The sequence below is a fragment of the Oryx dammah genome, unplaced genomic scaffold (genome assembly GCF_014754425.2).
Source record: "Oryx dammah isolate SB20612 unplaced genomic scaffold, SCBI_Odam_1.1 HiC_scaffold_1, whole genome shotgun sequence".
Classification (NCBI taxonomy): Eukaryota; Metazoa; Chordata; class Mammalia; order Artiodactyla; family Bovidae; genus Oryx; species Oryx dammah.
In genome coordinates, this window is record NW_024070185.1 from 8833930 (window position 1) to 8847950 (window position 14021).

Consider the following 14021-nt stretch of genomic DNA (forward strand, 5'->3'; position numbering starts at 1 on the left):
GTGGTGGCTTTCCCTGAGGATTGCTGATGATCAGAAGTAAGCTGTAAAGACTACAGGGTAGGGACTTCCTTAGTGGTCCAGTGGTTAAGAATTTGCCTTGCCAAGCAGGAGATGCAGGTGAGATCCCTGGTTGCAGAACTAGGATCCCACAAGCTGAGGAGCAATGCAGCCTGTGTGCCACAATTAGAGAGTCTGTGCACTACAACAAAATATCCCGCATGACACAACAAAGATATGCTGCAACTAAACCCCAATGCAAGCAAATAAAAAAATGCACAAGTGTTAAAATAATAATAATAAAAAGACAACAGGGTAACACTGCAGAAAGCATCATTTCACAAGTCAAGCACCATTTCAGGGGCCAATGACACTTGCCTTCTTAAAGACCAGACAGACCTTCATTTCACTGCTTCTTACTACCCTTCATCCAGCCTCATCACGTCCACCAGTCATCCTTCCACCTGAGTGCATATCAAGGACTCAGAAATTAAAAGTGACTGGCTTATGGTTTTCCAGCCTTAACTTATTCTCATAGCTCCCAAACCAAAACCAGGTAAGAGAAGATCTGAGTATGGCCCATCTACGAGTAGCCTAATTTGATCCTTAGCAATTCTGGAATATGGACATTTACACTGAAAACACTTCGACACTGCATCATGGTGCATGGGTATTTTGATCTAATGGGCCACATTAGATTTACTGAGCTCTGGCATAGGGTCAGCACTAAAGCTAGGTACTGAGGGCTTTGGCAGAGTTGGGTGGAGACTGACATGATTCTTGCCCTTATGAGAAGTGTACAATTATCTTCAAGAGGTAAAATTTCAAAAGCAAGCTTACAATGATGTGCTAAGTCCTGGAGTGGGGACTAAAGGTACTGGAAGAGTTTGCAGCAGAGGGACAGTCAGCTCAAGGTGGAGCCAGGAACCTGGGGAAATTACAATTAGTGTCGAGTCTCAAAGGAGGAGTAGGACTTAGAAAAGCAGAGGGTGAGGGAGCAACTCGAGTGAGAGCCAGGAGTCGATGCAGCCAAGACGTTGTCCTGGGCCAGAGGAGAGACTAGTCCAGGACAGTAAAGGTGATGTGTTGAGAAGCAGCGGCACTTAAGGATAGATTGGTAGGCAGGCACCTGATCGTAAAAGGTCTTGAGACTCCCATCCAAACCCACAAGACCCCTAGGCAGCCTTCGTAGCACCACAGCGTCTTTTAGAACCTGGAGGCTGGTAAGGTTCAGTCTAGGTTAGTCAGTTCCTTCCTCTATTCCATCATTTCAGGGGCCTCCACAGGTTCCTAAGCAATGGTGGTACTATTTGAGGAACAGAAGAGCTGGGTGAAGGGCAGGAACCTGGCTTACAAGCCTTACAGCCTCGAGGCACTAATTGGTGCCTCCAGCAGATGCAAGAGGTAAGGTCACAGGTGGCCGTGGTACCTTGGACAGCGCTCAGACAATGGTAGGACCATTGGTTACTGAATCCAAAGGAAGGCGGTGAGGCTCCACGAGGAAATCACAGCTCTGTTCTATAGTTAGGACCCCAGAGCCCCTGTCAGAGGTATTAAAACATATATCAAAGAGCTATAATCCCATTCAAAAGCTAACCCACTAATCTCACTCATGAGAATTTAAAGAAAAATGCAAGAGAAAAAAAAAAAGGTGGTAGACATAATATTTACTCACGTATTACTGGTAGTAAAGAAATCTTTATATCAACTAAATACCCAAAAACAGAGAAACAGCTTAGAAAATGATCATTCATAATTTATCACAAGCATAGAATATCATGTAACATTTTAAACACAGAATTTGAGAGAGAGATAGAAATGTGAAAAAATATTTGGGATAATAGTAAGTGAAAACAATGCTATTACATACTGAACGCAGACTATAATGACAGCTAACAAAAAATATGCATGCTTGTGGGAAAAGACTGGCAGAAAAATATGCAAAAACAAAAATAACTATGAATATTATGCAAGATATTTATCACTATCAGTTGTCTTTGTCATTGTTAGATTCTTACTTCCCAGATGAAAATATGTTTGTTTGAATTTTTTAAAGTCAACAAAGCTGTAGATTTCTAAAATTTTTTCTGTAGCACTTAATGTCCCAGGACAGTCCATCAGGACATATGTATAGCCGGCCAAAACACTACATGGTTTCAGTAAACACTGTGGCTTATTTGGCATCTCCTCGGGGACAGCTCAAAAGCACTTTCAAGGCAGGATGACCTTCCTCCCCAAACCTGACCCTCTTCCAGCATCCCTACCCCTGGGAATAGGACCATGTCCTCCTACTTTTGAGGCATCCTTGCCCATTCTCTCTCCCTGGCTACACACACCTAATCCATCACCAAATCTGGCTAATTCTGCCTTTCAGATAGCTTTAGAATCCTTTCACTTCTTCCCTTCACCACCCAAACCACCCTCGTCCCAACTCTTATGGCCTCTTTGCCCTGGACCCCTACAAGCACCTCCAGCTCTTCCATATCCGCTCTCTAATTCATTCTTCCCAGTGTCACCACAATTACCTTTTAACTGATTATATAACACAAAGTCCCTGGTGCTCTCCCCCACTTTCCATGGCTTCCCACTGCTCACAGGCGGAAATCAGAACTCTTCGATGCATCTTCAAAAACCCATGTGGTCTGGCCACCTCAGCCCCTCATTCCCTCTACTATAGTCAGAGCTGCGCCTTACACTTAGTCGTTATTTCAGCGAGTAGACTACAAGCTCAGAGAAGGCAGGGTTCATATGGGTTCATTGTTCCCACAGTTTCCGCACATTGTAAGACCCAACATAGGTGTTTAATGAATAGCTGCTAAATTAATGAAGGGAAACAAACTACTAACGTACTAAAAAGTCCCTCTTTAGCCATTATGAAAGATTACTATTTGATACACTGATGTATCTCTACATACACACACGTGTCCCTTATACATAAATGATCATTGAAAAAGGCCACTCAGAAAGTCTCCCCAGTCGGATGGCCTGGAGACCAAGGAACTCCTCTGCTCCAGTCCCTAAATACCATTCCTCTTCCCTTCCAAACCACTTTCTCCCATCTGAGAAGGCAGAAGTGGAAAGACTGGAAATGCTACCCAGAGAGGAAGGAGGAAGTTCATGAGCAACTCCCTCCTCACTGCAGAGGCTCTCCGGGACTATCTTACCTTTCATTCTAAAGCCTGAGGCCCAAAGATAACAAGGCTCTAAACTTGATTTTGCATCTTTTTCTGAACCACAGCTGAGCCTTACATCATTCCCTGGAGAGCAAAGACACAGCATAGGCCAAGGATAAAGAGTGCAGAATCTAGGGCTAAGGACCTGGACTCTGCGATAAAACTGTCTGACCCGGAATCTCGGCTCTCCTGCTGTCTAGCTGTATGACCTTGGCTCAGCAACTCAGCCTCTCTGTGCTTCCATTTCCTCATCTGTACCTACCTCACGGGTTGCTCTGAGAATCAAATGAGTTAATATATGTAAGGCACTGAGAAGAGTGCCTGGCACACAATACATACCACTGTTAGGCTTGTATCAGCATTTACATGTGGACTTTGCTTTACACAAGATCTGAGTCAGGACTGGCAAATATATGGCACACATTTACCTCTCCTCCACGTCCATGTCCATGGCAGACATCATTAATCAATCACAGCACACTTTCACAATCCCTGACTATGACCACAAAATCTTGTCTGGACTTAGCACCCCACAGAGTCTCTTATTCCTTAGGAAAGGCATGTGTGATGAAATCATTCTGCTATTCCTGGTCTCAGTGAATAAACCATAAAGATGGTACAAAGAAAGAAGCCATTTTCCTTCTCATTTCTACATCACCTATTGCAACTTTTTAAAAAGACTCTTTGAAAGCCTCGAGACTCTATACAGCTTTATGGATAAAAGAATAGATACTGTGTGCTACTTTCCATTCCAGGAGGAGAGAACAGGGGAGGTGTTAAAAATCAAGCAAGAGCAGTTCTAGTCCTGCAGACCAAGGGCAGTTTCCCATTGACACTCTGCTGAGGCAAGAACTTGGGGGCCAAAGAACCTGAGACTGCTGAAACATATTCTAAAGGTCAAACGAGATTGGAGGGTGAGGAGCATTTATAATTAAAAATATTTTTTAAAAAGCATTTATAATTTTTTTTTCAAAAGTGGTGGCACATTTCACCACAGAAACAATCAAACTGACTAACCAGAGCCATCTCTCATTGACTGGGCACTGAGAGTATTGATCACCAGCAGAGCAGGAGACAGGAGGGGTCTGTCCGTCTGACAAGGACATCTGCTGCCCGGCCCAGCAGGCGGGTGCCTCCCATCTGGCTGGCTGGGCGCTGTGGGCGCACGTTCCAAAGCGCCGCACTCCAGGGGGACGACCTGGGCTGATGGCCGTGACGTGTCCTCAGTCAAGGGCGTGTGAGGACGAGGAATAGATTTCCATTTATCTTGAAAGCCCAGTGCTTGAGGAGCAGGGAGGTTAATTAGAGCAAGACTGGGTCAAAGTCAACTCTCGGAGAGATTCTGAAGGGGATTTGGTGCGGGGCTCGGAGGAACATGTTCAAAAGCTTTAGATGATACTGACACTGTTTCTTGTTTCGTTTTATGAATGTCTAATGCGCTTCAGACTTTATGACTGTCTCCTTCCTTGACAAAAATACAGTAAAACTCTTCAATCATGTACTTGCAACAATGCAAATACAGACACAAACTACCTGGTGATTAGTGCCATGTCCTGTGCTCAAGTTGAGAGCTAAAATTTCTATCTTCTGGGTGGGGAGGGCATGGATTTATAAGGTAAATGGCAAAGTATTTAGTGGGGGGCTGGAGAGTGGGCCCCCACGTTCTCCTAAAGGGTCAAGCCTCTCCAGGCAGGTCATCTTGGCGACACCAGCTAATTGAAGAGTCTTGTAACTGCTGCCACTGGTGGGCGTCCAGGCCCACTGCTGGGCCCAGAACCATCCCTGGACTGGACTAAAGCCTCAGGGCTGCACCCTGTCACATTATTCACCCCACAAAACCCAACTTACACACGTCCTATGTTGCTGCTGTTGTTGTGCAGCCACTAAGCTGTGTCCTGTGTTACTCTCAGTCATTTGAGCAGTGACGAAGCTCATCTGCAGCGAGTGAATTATTTCTGCCTTAGGAAATAATCAGAACTGAGGCAAAGGTTTCCAGACAAGGGCTTCTCTGGTGACTCAGTGGTAAGGAACTCACTTCCCAATGCAGGAGACATGGGTCCGACCTCTGGGTCGGGAAGATCCCCTGGAGGAGGGAATGGCAACCCACTCCAGTATTCTTGCCTGGAGAATCCCATGGACAGGATGGGGTACAGGAAGGAGCCTGGTGGGGTACAGTGCATGGGGTCACAAAGAATCAGACATGACCAAGCAACTGAACAACACAAATTACAGCAGAACTGTTTATAAGAACGAAACACCGTTACTTGGCCTACCAAAAGGGAAGCAATGAAGTAAACTGTGACACAGCCCTCAGATGGAATGTTACATAGTAATTTTAAAAGTATGATCATAAGCAGCTTTTTTTTTTTGTCATGGCATCAGAAAATAGTAATAATATAAACAGTTAAGCAGGGGAACAGTAAGATAAAAGAAGAAATCTAGATCTTACCTAGATTTTCAAGTTGTACAAATCTAAACATTTTCCTTTGAATCCCTGTTCCTCTGTTTTCTTCGAGAAGGAGAAAGAGCAAGAGAAGCGAGAGAAACTCTCTTAAATGAGAATAACCAATGAGTGGATTGCTTACTGCTTGATCATGTAAGGATCCTTTTCTTTCCAGGGTTCCAGAGTACCTTGAACTCTTGCCTGTCCCTGAACCCAAGGCCCCTGCATGTTGAGTGCCTCTGGTGATGCTCAGGGACTTCAGCACCAACCCAGCCCAGAAGCACGGCTGCCCTATTACACCCTCTCTGATGTGCAGGGCTCTAGGGCTTATGGACCCAGGAAGGCAGGCATGCAGGGGATGGAGGAGGGAAGGCTGATGGAGGGACTTGGGGGACATATCTGCTCCACCAAGTCAAGGCACAAGGATCTATATTCTGTCCAAATAAAATTACAGTTCAGAAAACAATGACTGAGCACAGTTTATGTGCCAGGCACTGGGTTTGCTGTTGGTATTACTATGGGGTAGACAGTGCCCGCCGTCTATTCATTCTTCACTGACCAGCAACAACCCTGCCCCACTTGTTAGGGCTGCAGACCAGGTACGTCTACACACATCTCCTGTGTTAGCAGCACTGCCTACAGCTCCTAATGCATCCTGTTACCCCGCGATTCTCAGATAAACATGAGTTCCCGATTCATGCTACTTTATCCCAAGAAAAGCATTCCGTCATTGTTCATTGCATTTTTAGAACTCGATTTCACTCATGCAATACTGTTATTAATTACCACATGTAAGAACCATGTGAACTTAGGCATCTATGCTAAGCATGTGGTATTAATCGATGGAAAAATCTCCACCTGATTTTTGTGACATCTCCCTGCCCCCTCTTAACACAAGTAATTCCTAATGACCACCCAAATTAGACAATCTTGAGATGAGAAATTCCATTTAAAATAAGGTTACTTGAAGGGTTAAGATCTGTATGTCAGTTTGATGAATGTGACCTCTTCGTGAATAACAGTGCTGAAAACAGTTGTATTAAAAAATGTGGCTGTACACCAAAATGATTTCTAATGGATGCTTGTTATTGATCCTAAAACATACTTTAGATTTCAAAGATGGATGTCAAATGTATCTATAGAGGATCACACAGAGAACATACTTTTTAGTATTGTTTTTTAAAACATTGCCCTTCACAGGCTGGATTGGAGGGGAGTTTGGGGGAGGATGGATATATGTATATGTAAGAATGAGTTCCTTCTCTGCTCACCTGAAACTATCACAACATTTCTTTGTTAATCGGCTATGCTGCTGCTGCTGCTGCTAAGTCGCTTTAGTCGTGTCCGACTCTGTGCAACCCCATAGACGGCAGCCCACCAGGCTCCCCCGTCCCTGGGATTCTCCAGGCAAGAACACTGGAGTGGGTTTAATCGGCTATACCCCAATACAAAATAAAAAGTTTAAAAAAAATTACCCTTCAGAGACTTGGTGCCCCCAGCTTGCGTTTAGCAGTGTCAGTTCCCCATGTGAAAATAACCAGCTTGGTACAGAGCATCCAAGTACTGGGAATGGAATTACAGCACGAGCCCCACAGAGGTATGTTCTCATCTCATCAGCAGCATCTAGCATCACTTAGGATGCTCCGTGTCTGCCACTGAGACTGCTGAATCGGCTCTTACACGCAGCTGTACACACTACCCTGAGAAGAGGCCGTGCCTGTCTGGAGCAAAGCGCCCTAGCAATCAGCGGTTGGCTTCCTCCTTTCCTGTGACCCTGGCAGCAGCCTCGAGCAGGACACGCATTGCCCCTGGGTGGCACAGCATCTGCTGTCAGGCCGCTGATGGGCTGGACTGGTCCAGTGACGCCTCTATCCCCATCCCCACCTCCACCCCTGTGACAGTGATAAACGTCCGGGCCCTTTACTCAGCTGAGCCTGACGGGACGGACCTCCCCTTGCAATCTGTTTCTGCCCAACACCAATCTCTCCCCTGCAAAACCCCCCTGAGCAAGCCAAGCGAGCCTGCACCAGGGTAAGGCCAGATCAATCTGCTTTCTGTGACTGTTGCTCCAGGAAAACGAATTAGGACTTCATTTCTAAGTGGAAGCTGCTAATCAAAAAAAAAAAAAAAAAAAGGAATATGTTGTTACAAGCCTTATAGGGAACTTTTCTCGACTATCCTTTGACATTAAAAATGAAGGAGATACAGCTAAATCTGGGAGTTTAATTAGAAAGAGGAATGGTTGTGGATAGAAACATGTATGTCAATTTGGCTTCCACTGAAATCAATACATTTTCAATCTATTAAATGATTACTGATGTCAGAGGTAAGGAGAAAGAGATAAAATAGTCTGAGGGGAATAAAACATTGATAAGGAGATGCGACATTAATGCTGACCATTAACCAGATTCATCACCCATTAGCTCCTACAACACATTCTGCTCATGTACAAAGGTAGTTGTTTCAGGATTGTGTATAAAGAGACTGGCACTAACCTTTTACACAGACTAGTCCCGAATGTGGAATAATATGCACCCATTATAAAGAATGAAGTAATTCTATAGGTTAAGACATGAAATTACCCACAAGAGGCATCATTAATTGGGGGGAAAACCAATAGGTAAGATAATGTGCACAATATGGCACAATTTATTTTTTTAATACCCTATTTTTACCTTCTGAATTTTGCTCCATGGGATGCACGACTTGCTTGAAAACAGAAACAAAGGACATTTTAAATGTCCCCAGCCTTTGCTACCCCGTGATGACCTCTGCAGCCTGGGAGCTTCTTCCCAGGGCTGAGGGCACGCCTGAGATGCAAGAGTGGCCAGCGGTGAGCAAGCAGCCCCTGCAATCAGCTCAGCTCAGCCCCATTTACATTTTATCCAGGCTCAGGACGAATGCCAGAAATGATTCCACTTGTTTCCATCTGCCTTCTCCAAAGCAGTAGGTTGATTATCCTCCTTTCAAAAGGACAAGGATTTTAAGAAGATCAACTACTATAAATTTTAGATGGGATTGAAATATCATTTATCTTAAAATAAAAAGTATTTCTAGGGGTGTGTGTGTGTGTGTGTGTGTGTGTGTTTAGTCATCTCCAACTCTTTGTGACCCCACGGACTGTGTGGAGCCCGCCAAGCTCCCTCTGCCCACGGGGATTCTCCAAGCAAGAAGACTGCAGTGGGTTGCCATTTCCACCTCCACGGGATCTTCCCGACGCAGGGATCGAACCCATGTCTCCTGTGTTAGCAGGCAGATTCTTTACCAATGTGCCATCTAGGAAGCCTTATTTCTAGGTTTACCTTTTCTTTTTTTACGGGAAAGAAGAAAGAGGGAGGGAGGAAGGGAAGAAAGGAAGGAGGGAAGGAAGAAAACAGACTGGTACATCAGTAGTACTTTGCCATTCTGGAATTTTATATAATATATATATACATATATCTTAAATACATATTAAAATAATATAATATATACATATATTATTTCTTTGCCCCCTCTCCCTCCTGTCTCTCATCCTGTTTCTCTCATCCTTGTAATTTTTCTCTAAACCAGAAGAAAAGGCTATTTTAAAATCTATTTTAGATTGATTGAATAGAGATTACGCTCATCATTCATAATTTTAAAACTGATGGAAATGTTCTATATTTCCCTCAAAAGAAAGATAAATCAAGCTTTTACTATGAGGGTCTCCACTGGTTTCCCAAAAGCAGTGAAAAAAAAAAATGTTTTAATCCAGCTCTTATTAGGGCCATAGCACAGTAGCTCATCCACTTTGAAGGTGGACCCTTGTCCTGAGAGAGCAGGCTTGGTCACATGACTAAGGGATGCCTGATGACCTAGTGCGTGATCACATTAGGGATTATGACAAAGTCTTCAACTACAATTCTACAAATGATACGGGAAGTCATCTTATGGTGTTTGTGTACACTTGTCTACCATGAAAGAGTGACCAAAACTTGAACCTCTAATTCAGGGAAGCTGAGTGGGGACAGGAGTGGTTCTTCAAACATGCTTCTGCTCCCCTGACTTAATGAAGGGACAGAGAGCACAGGCAGCAGAGCAAAGCCTCCTGGGTTATCTTCCTTGAATATGTGCTGGGTTATCTTCCTTGAATATGTGCTCAAGCAGACCCTTGGATATTTAAGCAATGGGTTGACTCTGGGACGAATTCTCTAACAACTGGCTGGAACATTGCGGAATTAAACAAGTGTCATGTTTGAAAATATCAAGCACGTGCATGGCCAAGGCAAGCAGCCTTCCACTGAGCCCTCCCAGGGCCCAAATGATGGTCTCTGCCAGCTGGAAGGCCATCAGCTTCCATAGAGACATGAGCTGGAAGTAGAGGGATACAAGGCAGAACACGGGTAGTTCTCATTTTGGTACATTCTCATATACTAAATCTGATTGAGTGATTTTGGAAATACCTGATTAAGACTCTAGAATTCTACAAAAGGAGATGAATGTGACCCAGTAAAACTCAACCGTAAAGGGACTTCAATGCAGGCCCAACAGAAAGTCTGATTTTGGATAAAATTATCCCTTGATAGGTCTGCCAGGCTCTTAGTGCTAGGAGTAAATTATAGTCATCTCTATTTTCTGTCACTTTATCTTCCCAAAAGGCTGATAGCTCAAAATATAAACTACTGTGAGGAAAGTAGCTGGAGAGGAGCTAATGAAATACAGGCAAGTCCCCAACTTTAAAATGAGTCACATTTCAAAAGCATGTTTAAGAGATGGACATCTGGGACACAGAATCCATTTTCTCATGAACATGCTGTTATAAATGGTGGTAAGCTAGCCCACAAGAGCCTGCTCAACCTGTAATAGTTTCAAATATAACTCTTTCTAGGATTCTAACCACCATGCATGAGATATTGTCACAACATGAAAATACACTGTAAGTTCTACCCTTTCACACCAGCCAAGTAGGCTGTAAGCTACAGCTAGAGAACAGAATATATTTCCCTACCTTCTCAACCTGTCCAGCTACTAACTTCACAGTAGAAAGAAATCTCCACTTTATTCATCACTGTAGAAAGCAGATTTCTTTCCCCAAAGAGGAAGAAATCGCCATTCAAATGCCAAGTACATTTTAAATTCAGTGGCCTCATTGCAGGTGAGAATGTAAAGCTGGGTAGTTCTGGTTCAGGGTCTCCTACAAGCTGGAGTCAAGATGCTGGCTGGGGCTGCAGTCTCATCTGATGACTTGACCAGGAAAGGACTGCTCTCAAGTTCATTTGATGGCAGGCCTCAGTGAGCTAGAGGAGGGGTCCCCAATCCTCAGGCCACAGACGGATACTGGTCCCTGGCCAGTTAGGAACCAGGCCGCATAGCAAGAGGTGAGCAGTGGGCAAGCAAGCAAAGCTTCATCTGTAATTACAACCAATTGCCATCACTTGCATTAATGCCTAAGCTCCACCTTCTGTCAGATCAGCAGTGGCATTAGATTCTCATAGGAGCACAAACCCTATGGTGAACTGCTCATGCGAGGGATCTAGGTTACACACTCCTCATGAGAATCATCCCCAAACCACACACCCTACCACCGCCGCAATCCATGGAAAATTGTCTCCCACAAACCAGTCCCTGGTGCCCAAAAGGTTGAGCCTGCCGAGCTATAGCACAGATCCTCCCCGCGAAGAGCCTTCAGAAGACGCAGCACAGCTGACATCTCGATTCTAGCCTCATGAGACGTGGATCCAGGACCACCCAGCTAAGCTACACCCAGATTTCCTAACCTCCTCCCATCCAAAAAAAATAGGAGATCATTTATGGTTTTCCTTTTAAGCTGCTACATTTGGAGATAATTGGTTATACAGCAATAGATAACCATTAACATGTTCTAATAAAGGGGAAATAATATAGTTTTGAGCAAAGGACAACTACTGACATATGGCAGGAGCTCAAACCATCTTTTATAAAGCTGTATAGAACGTACAGCAACTAAGCACACATGCACGCAGAGAACTTACAGTATATTCTACAAAGGAAAAAGGTATTTCCAGTCTAACTGATTTACAAGTCAACCGCTGGCAAATGATCCATTTCTAATTGGAGACTACCCCTATGTAATTTTATTTTTCCACCAACTTCTTCTCTAGTGTGCTGGGATTGCTAAAACAGGCCTTCCTGAACTACTGAAGTCTAGGAATAGGTAATAAAATATCAGAGTAAGGCTTTCAGCACTTCTGCAATAATTCTGGCCATTTTTATTCATTTGCATCATCCAGAGGACTGTTAGTTGCTTTTCCTGCTGCTTTGTTTGGGGAAGTTATATCTTTGCCTCATAGGGCTTACAAAAACAATGAAGAAAAATGTTTTTCCAAAATTCCCAGGGAAGCTAAATTTAAATTCATGCCAAAGGCCTTAACAGCAATGGAGAAAATCTTCTCTGTTTTAATGGTGTTTTGTTTGGTTGATTGGTTGTTTAGTTGAGATGGGGGCTTTTCTCTTTGACTAGATGGAAGTAAAAAGACAACTGGATTATTTTTATCTATAGTGGTACCTATAAGAAATACAGCTTTCCCCCTTTTCTATGAGAATCAAAATATAAGCTAAAATTCAAAATTGTTGCTGATATTAAACTTGGTTTTTCTACAGGCCTTGGACACTTCATCCATAGCAGCTTAAGGCTACTCTAAGAAGCCAAATAGCAGGATCCTATTATATCCTGTGTTTACCATGTGTTAAGAAATTCCAAACATCTCTGCTAACTACCATAAGACCCTAGAAGGGTTAAGCTTGAGCTGGTCATTGCAATGATATAGGAAACCAGGTTCCTGGCTCATTGTTCACCAAATTTCAGTTCTTACAGAAATATCACTCACCACACTCTTGGTATTCCCTGTCACTTTAGTTAAATCTCAGATTAAAGCACAAGGGGAGTGGGGTGAGTGAGGGAAGGAGGAAAAATACCAGTTGAATACATGGCAATGTTTCCTACCCTTCTCGACATGAGGACAACATCCACAGATCACTAAAGTCTCAACCCAAATAGTGCTTATAAAAAATCCCTGTGTAGCAGTCTGGTCCAATCAAGGAGATGGAAGCCACACAATAGGTCAGACAGCAGAAGTCTAACACAGAGAATGTTAACCATAATTTTAGAAGTAACTATATAATCTAAGGAAACTCTATGCTATCTGTGGACTGAGGGTACCTAAAGAAGGACAGACTCAGAAGGATTCAAACCTCCTTGGAGAAGGTGCAGTTAAGCTACTGGATAGTACAGTTCACTGGCTTGTAGGCTACAGCTAATCTGGAGATGCTGGGCAAACAATAGGCTATCTTCCAAACGCAGGTGATCAGAAACCGGCGGTGTGAGTGCACAGTGGGATCCAGGCACACGGCAGACTTTGAGCACCTGCAGGGACTCTAAGACTCAGACTGAATCTGGTTTCCTTGTCAAGAGGGCTGCAGAAAAGTTACCACCAGGCCAAGGCTGTAAGGTCACAGAACTGAGTTCTGGGTGGTGGGTGGGGCAGGCTCCTCTGGAGGTATCCACACCACCACCACCAGCCACAACTGAAACAGCAAGAGAGACTCCTCTCACAAAGTCTCCCCAGCGCCCTCTACTGAAACAACACCATGCTCACCGCACAGGAAAAACACTACAGAAATTCCTTTATCATGGAGCCTATTCAGAATGATGAATTCAGAGCTGAGAAGCAATAAACTAGTAACAAATCTTGAAAACTATAAATTACCAAAACCATGAAAGAAATGGAAAAATCTGAAATAAAACTCCAGGCTCATAGCTTCACTGGGAAATTCTAGATACATTTAAGGAAAAGCCAATACAAATCCTACATAAATTCCTTCAAAAACAGAGAAAATACACTGAAACGAAAGCAAGATTGTGAATTAACTATGCTTCCACTTTTAAAAATGGTTACAAAAGAAGAAACAGAGGAGAAGGGAAGTTTCACAGATGATTTTATGAGTTTAGCATTACCATGATGACAAAATCAGACAAAGACACAGAAAACTATAGACATGTAAACTATATATGAACATGGGCTCAAAAATAATAAATATTTTTAATAAACATTAAGTTCAGGAATATATTTTAGAAGTACAATAATCATGGCCAAATGAAATTCATCTAAGGAACTGAAAGTTCCTTTAACAATCAAAAAATGCAATGTAATTTATCATACTAACAAACAGGAAAAAATGATCATCTCCACAGAAGCTAAAAAAAGCATCTGACATAATTCAGTACCTATTCATGATTTTTTAAATTTCTCAGTAAATCAGGAAAACAGTTGATAAAGAATATCTACAAGAAACCTATACCTAGCATGCCAAAAGGAAAAAAGAAGAAAAAACTATCTGTATATGCCAATGATGTGATTGTGTAAATTAAAAACCCCAAGGTATCTATCAAAAAACTTTTTTGTATTAACAGT

The 14021-nt window shown here is 43.1% G+C and overlaps 1 protein-coding gene across 4 annotated transcripts in view; it reads right to left on the bottom strand.

The window, feature by feature from the left end:
• Window positions 1-14021, bottom strand: part of MSRA (methionine sulfoxide reductase A) — a 369657-nt gene that overhangs the window by 209291 nt on the left and 146345 nt on the right. The gene's annotated exons all lie outside the window — the stretch shown is intronic.